The 15,920-nt window shown below is 34.2% G+C and overlaps 1 long non-coding RNA gene across 1 annotated transcript in view; it reads right to left on the reverse strand.

Moving 5' to 3' along the window:
• Positions 1 to 3,657: 3,657 nt before the first annotated feature.
• Positions 3,658 to 15,920, reverse strand: part of LOC309880277 — a 64,837-nt gene continuing 52,574 nt past the window's right edge. Inside the window, exon 3 of the long non-coding RNA XR_014317933.1 lies at positions 3,658 to 3,826. This is a non-coding gene — a long non-coding RNA (uncharacterized lncRNA). The remainder of the gene's footprint in view (positions 3,827 to 15,920) is intronic.

Raw genomic sequence — 15,920 nt, forward strand, 5'->3', positions numbered from 1 at the left:
GTAAAGACTTTATCCAAACAATATTGATTACAGGAAAATCAGCTTCAACTAGTTTAATTGCACAGTTTCATTAGTTTCTGCTTACTTTTTTTTCCCCCAAACCTCAATTTTCCAAATTGTAGGGCACACTGAGTTTCAGTAGATTGATAAACAAATAAATAAATAAATAAATTATTTCTATGATCTTAATAACAGTATACAAATGTTATAAAACCATCTGTACACTTGTTATGTCTGTGTGATTAATTATTTGATTAGAAAGGGAATAGATTTTTAGCTTTTGACACTGAATTTACAATTAAATAAATCTGTTGCTGTTTTGAGAATAAGGTAATGAAAGACAGAGAAATTGTTAGAGACATCTTCAATTATAACTCTGGCATATGTTGTCATCATTGCTTTCTACTACCTGCCCTTGAATACATTCCTGTCTGTGGCATATACATTAGAGAATAATTCTGCTTTTAAGCATCCAGTGACCTCCAAACTACAGAGAAGATTATGGAAGCTATATCCCATCCTGTCCTAGAGCATGGCATACTAGTCATCAGAGGACTTCGCTAGAATTTATTGCAGATATATTTCATCATGTTGGGCCCATTTAGATACGGCCCTGAAATTCCATCAGTGCAAAGTGAATGCAAACAACCAAGTTTACTGTATGTGCATCTCTTTCAGCACAAAAACTATTTCAGTGGTAAATAGCCCCATTTCTATGTCAAGTTGGATTTTTATTTTTGTTGTAGCAGAGAATTTGGATTTTGCCAGTCCTTCAGAATGTGTCAGAAATGTTATAACTTGCAATTCTCATTGCTCATGTTCAGGAGAGGAAGCAAGGTGGAAAATCCTGCCTAAGTCAGATCTATCAATTTTATTTTCAGTCATTTTATCATGGATGGATATAAATTCTGAGTTATGGAAAAATGACTCAAAACCTGTTTCCTGCAATTATGGCCATGAGTTTAAGCTTAAATTATAAAAAGTATTACTGACATTTTCCCAGCCCTATATCTCATGCTGCTTCGACTGTATTATCACAGATATAAAGAAACAGTTTTCATCCGAATAGAAATTAACCATTAAAAATTAATATAGAGCTCTCAGCTCTGGGGTCTTCCTGAGGCCATGAAAAAGAATATATACATAGTTCTGTACATAGACTAGACACCATTCATTTCTTCCATTGCCTAAGGATAATCCAGAAGCCAAAATATCTATTCCTCTTTCTGATTCATAACATTAAAATTGTCAAAATAGATCACTTCAAGGTTATTTTTAAATTGTGTGAGATATTTTCATAGGAACTGGAAAATGGACAGGCAGACCTTAAGAGGCTTAAGCAAAAGAATAGCAAAAAAGAAAAAAAAATGAGGTGTGATGGGTCTGGCATTAAGGCTGAGCAATCTGTTGTGGTTGCTCCATTTCTGTTTTCTATAATACTAATTATATCCATATCTATTGAGCACTGGATGTATCTCTTTTTACAGCCTTCATAGGCTTCGTAAAATGCTTTACTTTATCTCAAGCCCTACAAGGAATAAGGTATTTGAGAACAGATTCTTTACATATGTAAAACAAAGGCTTTTTTATGTTATAATTAATTTGGTGTTCTCAAATATGCAAATATAATTTCCCTCAGTGTAATATGAAGATGCTCAGTGCCAGTAAAACCCTTCGGCCATGAAAAACATAAGTTATTATTCCTTTGTGTTGCTCTAATAACACTTGAGCCAGATTTTTGAGGGTATTTAGGAGCCAAAAAGATGCAGAGGCCTAGTGGGATTTTCAAAATCATCAAGGTCAGTTAGGCATCCAACTCCTTTGGAAATCAATTTCTGACTTTCAACCCAATGCAAAAAGATTTTCTTTGTCAGATAAATACAGCATAATGTCATGGAAATGTCTCTGCAATGATGCAATTTTATTAAAAATACATTCTACAATTAATAAGATTTCCAAATACCAGCTGAGCAAATAATCTGCTCTCCTACAACATCACACTATAATATTTTTGACAGTAACACAGGAAGTAGAATATGTTTTACGAAAAAAAAAGGCAAATACAGTGTGTCTGTCATATATGATGAAGGAAAGCAACCCATTACCTGAATCATGGCACCACCTCACCTTCACTATGCATGACCAGCAGCTTAAAACCATGGAAACTCTTTCCAATTCAGTGCAGTTCTTCCAGTGTACACACTCCTGGAGGAGTCAGGGTGGTTCACTTCCCTGGAGGAAATCTTTGTTCTCATGTTGTTGTTGTGGATTAATGTTGTTTTAATCCATCAAAGGCATGGATTAGGAATGGGATGTTTGTAAGTGATCACCACTTGTGATGCCTGTGCCAATGACAGTCAGCCAAGCAGTCCATAGGCAGTGCCTGGCAGAGACATGGGCCTGACCATGCAAGGGGCTGATCCAGCTCCAAAAGGGTTCCTCAGGGTGAAAAACAGTGGGAACATGTGGTTTCTGGAAAGCACAGTTCAACTCCTCTGAATGTCAGTACTCACACATGCTTTCACTGCACCTTCTGGATTATTGTCAGATAGTCTTAGTGCCCTGCTTTTATATGAATGGCGTTGTAAATATTTTATAAAACATTACTTGCCCATAGCTTTCCTGTGAAGAGTCAAAGGTGGTGACAGGTGATTTTAATCAGGCGCTACAGTATACTAACCTTTGAGAAAGCTTATCTTAAGCACCACCAATAAAAACTAGACAAGTGATTGCATACATTTTTGGGTTTTGATTTAACCTTGGCTTAAAAGTGTTTCACACTCTATTGTTTCACAAAAAATATTTTTCTTAGCTTTTTTATTTTAAAATATTTGATAATTCAATGTTCATTTCTCAATGAACAATTCTATGGAAAATTTAAAATTCTGTTATTTTTCTTTTTCCTTTCTAGATATTACTGTCTGCTTTTGCTTGAGCTCTGGCCTTTTCAGCGGCTAAGCAGGCCACTCACTGTTGATACCTGTTCTTCCAGTCTCTCAGTGCTTACAAATAACACGGCTATTGCTTCTCCTGATTTTTTTTTAGGGAGGGTGTTGGGGGAAGGAAGATTAGCTTCTAGAAATAAGTACAGACTTTGTTTTAATTCAGTCTTCTTCTTCACTTGTTACCAGGGTACTATATGGACTCACAAACACTTCAAGTTTCTACCCTTAATCCCACATTATGTGGAAAGTTTATATTATTGTTTAGTAGGTAACAAACAAGTTTTAACAATATCTTAAAATTCCATCAAACAAAAAGGGTCGGTATCTGGGAATCTATTTCTTTAGTTCCCCCTTTTTTCTTCCACTTTCATTTACTAATATATAAATTCTTTCACAAGGTGCATGGTAAACAAACCTGATAGCCTACAACATAAAGAAAGAGAACATCATGCTGTCACATTTGATTCCAGCATTTTGAATAAATGTACAATTATTAAAGATAAGGAAACATTGAAAAATATATTCTGGGAATGTTCAGATACCTTTAAAAATCAATTCTCTTTTATTCCCTTTGATGTTTATGTTCTTTGAATTACTCACTACGATATTTTCTGGGAGGAACTTTGAAATATATGCTCTTGAGCTATTCACATTGGAAATGATAAGCTCCTTAAAACACCCAGGTGACCAAGAATTTGTATAAACTGATGAATTGATAGTATACTTTGAATGTACTTACTTGGCTGTATCATTGCATTTGTCACGTAAGATACAGAAGACATGAAATCTTGTAGTTGCTGTTATCAGATGTACATTTTTGATGTACATGATCAGAATAGCTTATCTTTTTTTTTTTTTTTTCCCAAAATGGAGGTGAAAACCTGAATAAGAAAAATGAATTTAGTGACATACCTCAGAAACTGACCATGTAGAAATCATACAATGAGCTGACAGCTTCTTTAACTGACTGTATGTTATAGAAAGGGTTTGTACTTCTAAGCCCTTCCTGAGAAAACAAGGAAAGAGTGATGTCACGTTGTTGAACAATAGAACAGGGCAATAGGGTTCCCCCTTACAGCATGGGGAAAAGTAATTGGTGACAAATCCTGGCAGGAGTTACTTCCTTCCCATGCCAGTATGTCTATATTCCATGGAAACTATTATTTCCACTCTGCCTTCAGTTTCTCTGTTCAATAACAACGCTTGCAATTGCATTCTATGGTTACGCTGCTAATGGCAGCTGCTGCTCCTTCTTGTGATTGTTATTGGGCTATCCTTTGATTTTTGTGCTGGTGCATCAGTGATTTTTGTGCTTTTGTGCATCAGTGATTTTCTTTATGCTGTAGTCTCACGAGAGCCTTGCGAACCTGTCAGCACCAAACAGATATATCTTCATAATCCTGTCAATGTACATGGTCAGGCAGATCTTTGAGCAATTACACACCTCTTCCAAACACAGTTTACAAAGGTAAAGGCCTTTGGATAATAAGTACTGTTTTCCAGACTCTCTCAGTAATACTCTAAATATTCTTCCTAATAATATTAATTCTTAATAATAATATTAATTAATAATTCTTCTTAATTCTTCTCTTAATTCTAATTTTTCTCTTAATATTAATATTAATACTCTTATTAATACTATTAATACTCTTGCCAGTATTAAGGACATTTCTGTTAATTAACAAATATCCAATAACCTTTCATATTTGAGGTGTCACACAAGTTGTGTTGCATGGCTTATGCCTAGGCAGCTGAAAAGATTATATTTCTATCTGAGAGATGACCAAATAATGCTCCTGTGGACATTTCAGAAACTTCTTATATAAAAAGTTAATAGTAGAAATGAATGCTCTGTAAAAATTCTTATCCTGTAAGCTTAGTTCCTCCCTCACACCACTAGTACAATACTGCTAAGATAGTAGGTAATTTGGCCAGGTATCATAATATAATGATATATAGTATAATGATAATAATCATTAATTTATTGCTACAATAGTTACCAGTTCATACAATAGATGCATCTTGCAGTAATTGCAAATAATGCAGTTGTAGGCCTACTTACACCTCAAAAAATGCAAACATCTGTACGGGTGACATGTCTTTGTCTTTTACATTTACAGATTGTAAAGCATGATGCATCTAATAAAGAGAAATGCACTTAATCCGAAATAATGAAATACCGGAAAAGGCTGTTTCTACATTTCCTATAAAACTTGCAATTATATACCAATTTTCAGTAGTACAGGAAAGCTTATTTGGCATGCAGCTCCCACATCATTAAACTGAGGAGATAATCAGATCAGCTAATGTAAAAGAGAGGAGTAAATAACAGTAAGTACTATAGATAATGTTGTTGCAGAGAGAAGAAAAACTTACATGATATATCTCTGATATATATCTGATAACATTAGATGATATATCTCCTTGTTCCCTTCACAAGTTTATGCACATCACACTAAAATAAGAAAGTTTATCTCCCCTACTAGCTTACTGAGCAAAAGCAACAGGTAATGGTTAACATCATGGTGGGTTCTGACAGTGGTCTTTCTGTATACTCCATCAAAAAAGCTGTAGAAAAAAATGTTATCACTAGCACCAGCAAAGCAAAAAAGACTCCTGATGAGCATTTCACATATTGTTTTACCTCCAGAAACAAAATAAAACAGGTGTTTATCTGAATGATGTGTTATGACTTTTGCAAGTGAATGGAAAAATCAATGATTTATTTTTGTTCTAGAAATATCAGATGAAAGGAGCCAGAAAGCACAGTGGAACAGGGCAGTATTCTCACCTTTCAGACATATTGCAGTCCTGAGTTCCACTAATGCAGAACTAATTGCAGCAGAAATAACGTAGCTGGGTAATTAATACATTGCAGGAAAGAGTTTGCTTCATCCAGCTGGTTTTTAAAATCCAAAAATATTCTAGACTCAGTTTCCACAAAAGCATTCTGTCATTTTCTTACTAACTTCACCTACAATTTGGCAGACGCTTAGAGTATCACAAAATACTTAAACATTCTTTATTTTACACTGTGGATCTGAAAGCTCTACCTTTCACTGAAAAAACACTGAAAGGTGTTTTTTCTCAACTGCATAAAAATTCATTTCTCAAAGCAACCAGAAATTCTTTTCCCATACAAATCAAGATTGGCTCCATCATTCCAGTCTATAGAAAATGTAATACTACTAAGTTTCAGATAGCCCCTGTAAGCCCTGGCCCAGTTTGGGCTTGCATACTTATTTAACTCTGAGCATGTTGATCAATCTTTATTAGAAAACTACAGTCTCCCTAGGTGTTTTTAAGATCATAAACTTTAAAGTCATCTTTCTGACTTCTTAAATCACAGATACAAATATTGTGCTATTATTTTATGATGCATATCTGCTTATTAGGAAACGTCAGCATGAATTTTGTCACATTTTTATTATCCAAAGAAACAGTATAATTCCGTCTAATTGAAGTAATTTATTGATACTACTTTGTATTATGAGTTTACTCCTCTTTCCTGTGCTTATTGCTGCAGAGATTTAGTTTTAAGAAACAAAAGCTAATTTTCTGCTGCATGAAAAGAAGCCAGACCCAACGTTGAATCTCACAGCTATGAATAAAGCTGTTAGTTCAATACTTCAATAACAAATCAGAAGACCACACTGAACTGCAGAATTTTCTATCAACAAGCTTCAACTTTTCTTACACTACGAAAGAAGCATAATAATTCTTGATTCCTATGCTAAACTAATTATTATTACATATCATAAAGCATGAAAGCAGGAAGGATATAAAGCTAATAAATCTATTTGCAAAAGCTGTTCTGCTACAATTTACTCAAGAGTTTACTAAAAACACATGCTGTTTATAATTTAAAGGCATTTTGATTTAGTCATTTTGCGCTTTGTGATGTTATTAAGGAAACAATTCAATATCTTTTTTTTTTCCTGCTGGCATTCCATTATGTGGATTACAATGCACTGAAACTCAAAGTGTCAGGAACACAAGAATGATACACAGACAGATTTAGCTCCTGCTTTGTTTAACTGTGTTGAATTATGTGGAGTTAAAGTTGTAAAACCAAGCCAAGTTAGAGGAGAGAAAGTATGTGCTAATGGTTATGGAAAGCAGGTAACTGGTTACAAACCCCAAAGATATCATTTTCCCAAGAACAATTATTTTGGCAATATCACTCCATAGGTATTTTCTAACCCAGCTGGATTGCCAGGAGTTTTAGGCTGCTCTTCTACAAGCTTGATTCAAGCACCACAGAATTGATACTGAACTGTCAATGGACTTTCATTGTCTAAAAGCAAATGAGTCAAATGGGAGGATTTAGAGAAAAACTCCTGTAGATTTTGGTAGTTAGTCCAGACTACTGATTTTACATGAGGCATTGAGGAAAACAGTGCTTCTTCATGCTTATAGCCTTAACCACTGGTCTGTGCCACGCAGACTCAAGTAAGAGCTGGATGATGGTGATTGATGAAATCAGCTTAGAAAAGAAGAAAATGTAAAGACTGACTATGCAGTAGCCTTTACTGTGCTGATTGCATATAGCATCCTGAAAAGAAACTGAATGTAAATATTTCTTGATGAAAGATGATAGAGAAAACATAAAGTCAGACCCAAATCAGACCATAAATATATGTGTTTCTGAGAGGGAATAAGAAGTTTCACATTTGAGGGAAGAAATATTACAGGAAATAAGAGCACACTTCACTGTGCTACAGTGAGTGAAAATAAATAAATAAATAAATAAAAATGACTATGTCCAGGAAAAAAAGGTTTCTGAGTAGGAAGTAGGTGGCATTTAATAGTGGTAAGGAAGTAGGTATTTTGAAAAGACATATGCTACAGGCCATTAATAAATATCCTAAATGTCTATTCTCTAGTAGACATTGCTGAACAAAGTTGAAAGGAACCAGAAATATCTTTAGAACTTGTGTTTAACTCTGCATTATGCGTACATGTATATATACTAATATCTCTGAGTTCCATATAAAATTATTTTGCAGAAGTACTAATGTTGATGTTCAAACATAGATAGTAATTGCTGGGAGAAACGCTAGCAACCATTTATACATATTCTCTTTACTAAAAGAGAACATGGTGAAAAACAAAAGACAACAAAACACAAAACCCACCAGTCTTTGTGGTGAGATACAAAGCTGCGGGGCATGCTCCCTGCTGCTCCAGAGCAAACCACCACAGGTTCACCTCAAGTTGCCTCCACAGATGTGCTACCCACAGACATGCTACAGCATAAACAAAAGGCAGTACCATGTAGAAGGCTAAACACAGGGGCCAAGAATTGAGGATAAGTGGTTGTTTTAAAGGGAAACAAAAAGTAACTGACAGTACTTCTCCAGTCATACTCAGGCCTTACAAGACTGTGGGCTGGTAAGATGTTCTCAAGGCTATATTACATTGCTTGGTATAATTATTTAGCAGACTGAGTAAAAATGATTAGAAAAATAGCAGAGCAGTGAAGCCCTAAAATTAAACTTCTTGGAAAGGTTATACAGACTCCTCAATCATCTCCAGAACATACAAGAAAGATTTTAGCTATACATTAAAAGAAGGATTACTCGGGTTTCCTTCTGTCATTGAATTTGAGAATATTTTCTCATTATGGAAATGATTGAAGATCTGTCATGTTGCCTTCTTTCCCATTAATCCAACTTTGCCTACCCAGCTTGTATTGCATTCACTGCACTTTAGACAATAGATGTAAAGTGCTAGATTATAGAATTTTGTTTCCAGGGTTGTGACAGTGTTTGTTTATCAGTGTCCATCTCCCCATATATCTTCTGTTGGTTTGGTCCTGTATTAATTCACGAGAACAACTGGGTTGTGTTAAGGTTAAAAATAACACCAGAGTTTTCTGTTTATTTATCAGTAATGACTGTATCAGCAATGACATTTTCTCTGTGTCCCTTATCTAGGTCAGCCACAGTTTACAGGTACCCCTTTAAATGGATAAATAAAAAATGCTCAACTTTGTTAATACTTCAGAACTGTAAAAAAAAAAAAAATATAATATTAAAAAAAAAAAAAGAATTAACATAAGCATCACTTTTTACACTAATTCAAGCTGAATATGCCTAAGAAATAACCAATGTCCTCCCCATTCCTCACGTTTCAAAACAGGCGCATACATAAACAAGTGAAGTTCTCTTTTTTCTTTTTTTTTTTTCTTTTTTCTTTTCTTTTTTTTAATTTCCATAAGTAAGCTAGAAATTGCAAATTCATTCACCTTCCTTTCAGGTCACTGTTTTTCAATCTTTTGCAGCTCTAAGAACATAATAGATTTCCGGTGCTGTCTAGGACTCAAATACACATTTAAGAAAGTGTGTGTTGCAAATTACTAAGCAGCAATATTGTGACTCCCCTATAAAGTTATCTGGCACTGCAATCTTTTAAAGATACTCTCCTAACTATATTTCTGAAACTTAAACCTCAACCACTTCTATTGCCACTGTAAAAGCAGAGGAACTAACCAAATCAGTGACAGCCTGAAATCAAGGACAATGACTTCTGCATCTAACGAGGTAAGGTTAGGACTATAGTTAGGCCAAATTTAATGCTTTTAACATCATGAGCCAGTAGGTAAAATCATATTTTGGATAAAGGTTATTGCTTTTGCATGTTAATAGTGTAATATTACATTTTGGGTAAAGGTTATAACAGACAGAAATCACAAGAGAGAACAAAACGAGACTGAGAAAAAGAGGTTGAGAAGTATATGTTAGGGTTAAAGTATGGTTTGTACTTACCTAGAATAGGTTTTCAACACACCTACAAATAAAGGTAGTAAGGATAACCTTGGATTTAGGGTATCTAATATGTAAAACATAAATTTGGGATAAGGGCTAAGGTCCAGATCAACAAGATCGGGTAATTCACACTTAGGTTTCTGTATGAAAGGAGACATTAGACTAGATTTAGTCTGGGCCAACAGCCTCTATTTAATATAGGTGAAGAGATGCAGTATATCCATATTAATTATCAGATTAGATCTGGGGGGGGAAGAGCCAATTTGCCTGTGTTTTAGACAGTCTACTATAAACAAGTTGACAATGCTGATGCAAGCAAGGGTCTGAAATATGTGTTAGGATTTTGGCTAAAAGGAAACATTCCTCAGTATAAGTGAACAGATATTAAACCTCTAGTGTTCAGTAGAGCTAGAGTTTAATTCAGTAGGATCCCATGCTCTATGTATAAAGAACTGTTGCACGAGCAGTTCTGGACAAGCAGACATGGACATGCAGACCCCTAAAATAGCAGGGGTCAGGGTTGCTAGGCCATTTATCCACATTGCCAAATGGCTTTAAGGCTGATCAATTGCTGTGCAAATTAAGAATCTTTTCTGTTTTTGTGTTTTAGATGTGGGGAGGTAACAGCTGTTTTGGGGCTAACAGTGTCTGCCAGCCTACAGTCAGACCTGACTCCAAGGAAGCCACCTGGCTTGGTTTTGTGGTCAAATGAACAAAAATTTCCCTCTACAGATCTCTCAGCTCAGCTTTTGCACCACTTCTCTCTTTTCTTCATCCAGTAAAATGACCCCATTAGGGTCAAATTAACTAAAGGTCTTGGGCAAATTAGTGCATTCATGTTGGCAAGTATTTTATACTGAATCCAGAGGATCAGGTAAACAAAATATTTTCAGTTCATTTGCTGAGCAACTGCTGACAGAAATATATGATTTATTGGAAAAGGCAGAACGTTCTCCATGAAATGAAACCCAAATGCTTTTCTAGGATCGAAAGTGTCTGTTCAATCAAAAATGAAACTCCTTGTACCGTTTATCCAAAATATCTATTTTCATTTTAGGTTAAACAAAGGGTTTAATTTTATGTGAAGCCAGGCAACCTAAAATGATTTATGATTTCTTTTTCCCCTAATTCCTTATTTTACTGGTAATTTTATGGTTAAATTTTTAGTTATTTACAAATATCTTTTTAAAATGAAAAGCAAAAACCAACAAATCTTAAAATATTTAATCTGTTTTTTATTTTTCCTCTCCCAGAACTACTTCTCAGATTTTTCTGTAACACAGCACTGGTTGCAGACCCTCTGTAAAAAGCTGTTGTCGTTGTGTAGCTAGAATTCACACACACAAAAAAAAAAAAAATGGCTCCACTCTCCAAAGAGTCATTAAAAGACTTAAGTCAACAGAGAAGTCCCTGCCTTATTTACATGTAGACATCTCAGAGGTAATTCTGCCAAATTTAGCAGAGCAGTAGCACTGTTACAGAAAAGTTAGATAGATACAGTCCAATAAAGGCATGACATCACTGCTTTATTTCACCTCTTTCTGATGGTGATATTAACTGGTTTAATTAAAATTTGTAAAATCTGAGTCCTAAATTAGCATAAGCAACACGAACCTCAAAATAAGTAGTGAGACAGAAGAAATACTGGTAAGATAGGAAAGCAATGTGAAGCTACCTACATAGATTACATGATGGACCTCTGGCTTTTGCTATGTTTCCATAACAGCACTGAAGATAGTGTTTGGAGATGCAGCTGGTGGGGAGGGTGGGGAAGGAACACTGTCTTTTCTTCAGCATATACTATTGGTTAAGGAAATTGACACAATTTCTTTAACTATGATCTTGATTTTTAGCAATCATATTTGCCATATCAAGATAAACCATAATAGGATTTACTTTTAGGTGTATTTACAACAATTTAATGTAACACATAGCTAAATTCAAGCTCTCACCAGAAACACATGGCAGACACAATCCCTTTACCTCCATCAATTTCTGTGTGGATTGTGGCAAATTCACAAACATTGGCAACTGTTTATCAGGTGTGGATAGTTTTATCAACTATATACTTTATATATATTGTAGTCATATAGCAGATAAAACATTTGAAGATGCAGACACTTATTATTTAGTTGATACTGCTTCATTGGAGACAGCAGCCTTTTAACACCAAGGATTCATGACAGAGACTTTTTCCTGAGGGATTTGGATACTAGGGACATATTAGTCTGGGACAAATTTTGTTTTATATTCAACTATTTGTTACCACACTATCCAGGCAAGAATATTCTGCCATGATTTCTTGCATAATGGCGGAACACATTCCAAACTCTTTCAAGAATTTAATTGTCATTTCTTATCTGATTACTCCTATGACATATTACTGAAATGTTGATATTATTCATACATATTTAATCTCTCTCTTGGGATTTGTTCTAGGTATAAATTCTTCTGGATCTTTTAAGCCCACTCATTTTGTCCATAAGATGGAAATAAATCAAGAAAAAGAATAAGCCGCAATTCAATGTTAGATTTAGCAATACTTTATCCAGCAAATATTTGAGCACTAAACTGAAATGGAAGAACTGTTCAGTGAATGATTGGGATCAATTACTTCAACACACAAGGATGATGTTCCTAAACAAGGAGAATTCTGACCTCAAAAGAGCTCAGCTAAAGTTTCTACATGTTTGCAATGAATATATGAATAGTTCATCTGAGAAAGTAGTGCAAATTAAAGTCTTTGACTGAGAACACACTCAGTGTTTTCATTAAGGACAAACTCACTAGCAAAAGAAATAATGCTTTCAAAAGGTTAACAATTGTCTTTCGTTCATTCTTAATATAAAAATTTGTCTCAGGTTTTGGCCATCTTCAGAAATGGTTTGATGAAGAATAAGGTAATGTTTGCAACATCCTGTTGACATACTGCTTTGAAAGTGCATTACTGAAGCATGAAAACACACATGGAACTTCTGTGTTCGATACCACTTATTCCCAATTCTCTAACTCAGGAATCACTGTTTAATCAATCCAAAAGCAGAGAGAGAAACCATTAGGTTTACAATCAATGGCTGTATATCATCTTCAAATAAAGCTGTAATTTAAGACCATTTCAAACTGAACAAACATTAAGTCCTGAAGTGATTTCATCAGCAAATATGTGATTCACCAGAAAGGGTACTAAAGCAAAATTTTGGCATATCACAATATATATTCTATTTTTAAAAATATAGAAGCACACTGAGAGTATCAGTCCTAGCAGAAAAATCAAAAGGTAAGACTGAGCACTGATACTGCTTACTTGGTCACATGCTGGTTGCAAAGAAGAGTAGTTTTTGAAAATAACTTTTAGAGTTACCACAAAATTTTGCATACAGAAATACAGCAAGAGGCCATTGCACTACAGTGCAAAGCAAATCTATGTCATTGTGTTTGCTGTATTTCCTTCACTGACAAATTGGGGAACATTATGATTTCTGTCTAGCTTCAGTAACTATGACTTGATTGATTAAATTTTGTGAATAGTATTTAAGATGAACATGGAGATATTAAAAAAGAAAAAAAAAAAAAAAGTAAAGTGTGAGTTTTTATATAGAAAGTGAGGTACTACTCTACTATTATCTTCCACATAATTTGCCAGGATAAACTAACAGTCAACATGAACAGTCATGTGAAACCCCCTTGACGTCAAGTGTCAGTTAGCATAAAAAAAAAAAAAACTACTATCTTATATCTTGTCTTAATCTGCACTGGCTTTTTTTTTGAATCCACAGACCTCAAAACAAGCCAATGAACTGACTATCTTACAGCTGCGAATATCTCATGCATGAATGTATAGTGTGGGCTAGATTACTATCTCAGTTACAGTAGTAACAATAAAAGCTGTCTTGGTAAACAACATCAATATAAAAGAATTACATCAACTATCTATGGTAAAATTACAGAAAGAACCTGTGTTTAGTATATCAATATGGGAAAGAAAATGAAACTGTAATTTTCTATAAGTATTCCAAATTTACACTTAATAAATTAACCATCCAGTCAAATAAATGAAGAAAATTTCTAACTTCTTTCCAAACAATCAAAAACCAACGCTCCGTTTTTGGAAAATAATTTTAACAGTTCCAGTTCAGTAGGACATTTACTGATTGATTCATATACGAACACAGAGTGACTTTATTGTTTTGAATCTAAAGATCTGAAGAACTCTTCCTTTAGTAAATAGACTTTCATTGCCAATAAACATTGAAAAGAATATCTGCTTTCAGCTGCTGGTCTTAAAGTTCCTACTTTCAGTGTCTATATTCCAGAGTTGTCACAACGTGATGTAGCTAAGTACTCCCCCTTATGGCCTATTACAGCATAGCATTATAACACTGCATTTCTCTTGATTAAATTAATCTCTCGATGTACGTATATTATCAGAGTTAAGCTAGGCCTATACATTGCAACTCATCCTAGAAATTGTTTCACAAATTAAATCTGTGATAGCAGATATTTACACCTGTAAATTGTCTACTACTGGAAATGACCATTTATTGTTTTGCTTTGAAATTTTTTTCTGATCATTTTCGAACTTCTAAAATAAATATATGGAACTAATATCCAGAAAAATAACTCATTAAATCAGGTTGGTTAACTAATGTCTTGCTCTTCTTGTGGTTTACTCTGTACTGTAATTACACACACAATATTGATAGGAGCTTTGCTACTGAAGTGTTGTATTCCAAACTACATTTATTAGTCCTCTGAGAAACAAATGTAGCACAGTGAAATATCATTAAAATTGTATACCATAAATGTTTCTGAAGAAGTGGAGAAAGCTGTCTCATGTATATGTGGCCACTGACACTTTTACACATTTGCATGAAAAAATATATTCACTGATGAGGAAAATTTCAAATCATCAAGTTCACTACTCTCTCTTCTAATCAAGCAGTCTACTTAAAATACTAGTTTCATAATACACAGAACCTATTTGTTGTACTTCTCTTTCAGAATAAAACTTTAATAATAAGATGTAAGATCAGCTGAGCTAGCTTAAAAGATATTCAACACAAGATGATTTTCACCATTCAAAATGTCTTCTGCTGTTCCTATCTTCATCACAGGGCTAACTGAAAACACAGAATAATCAACTATTATATCTTATTCTTCAGAGCAATCTGTTCTGCTATGTCCCCATCATGTTTCAGAAGAATTCAAATGTTTCACCATTTGAATACCATTTCAGACAAGGATGTCTACATATATATATGTCTACATATATATGTAGACATATATATATGTCTACATATATATGTAGACATCCAAACAGTGAAACGTGTAGTTACCATAAATCCATTCTGCTTCATGTAGCTCCAACTATTCATCTCAAAACATACCAATAGACATTAATTAACATCAGTGTGATTTCACCAGCTTTAGGTTCTCAGCCCAGCAAAGCATTCAGCTTTCTTGCAAAGTCTTCAAAATTCAGTTGATAACTTCAAAGTAGGCAAGCACTAACTTATTGCAGAAGATCCTGTAATGTTAAACTAAGCACGTTAAGGATTAAGATCCTCTCTGTAAATAAACATTGCTTCATTTGATTTAAGTTTTGTTACCTGAACTTTAACCGAGTAATTCTGAGGTTATTCTGATCAAATACTTTGCTAAAGACATCCTTTCTGATAGGGATTTTATCTTGCTTATTCGGTTTGGATTTGCAATTTAGATCTCTAAACAAAATAATCAGATTAAAAATTGTCTACAGTATATTCTACAAAAGAGAATGTAATATATATAAATATACATTTGGAACATTTATTAAAACACTGTGCAAACAGTCCCATTGATCCTATCTACTGGGGAATTAGGCAAAATCCTACTAAATTCCTCCCATCAAAAATTAAGCCTCAGTACTGATATTCTCATACGTTGTTTGATAAATAGTTCCTAATACAATTGTAATTACCTCTGGGAGCATAAGAGAGAATCTAAAAATCCATTTTCTACACATGCATTAGAGGATGGATAAGAATCTAACTGTTTTGGAGGATAAATTCCATTCAAGCAGTTCACTTGATTTTGCTTTCTAAATTTTCAAAGACAGACCTGCAAAACAAATTATTTTATAAGGAATAAATTTTATAAAAGGTCTTAAATAATAGAGCTATGTTTCTCAAGGAAGGAGGCTTATATTTGTCAACTTTTCTCATGC

The sequence above is a fragment of the Aythya marila genome, assembly GCF_965140915.1.
Source record: "Aythya marila genome assembly, chromosome: 7".
Lineage (NCBI taxonomy): Eukaryota > Metazoa > Chordata > Aves > Anseriformes > Anatidae > Aythya > Aythya marila.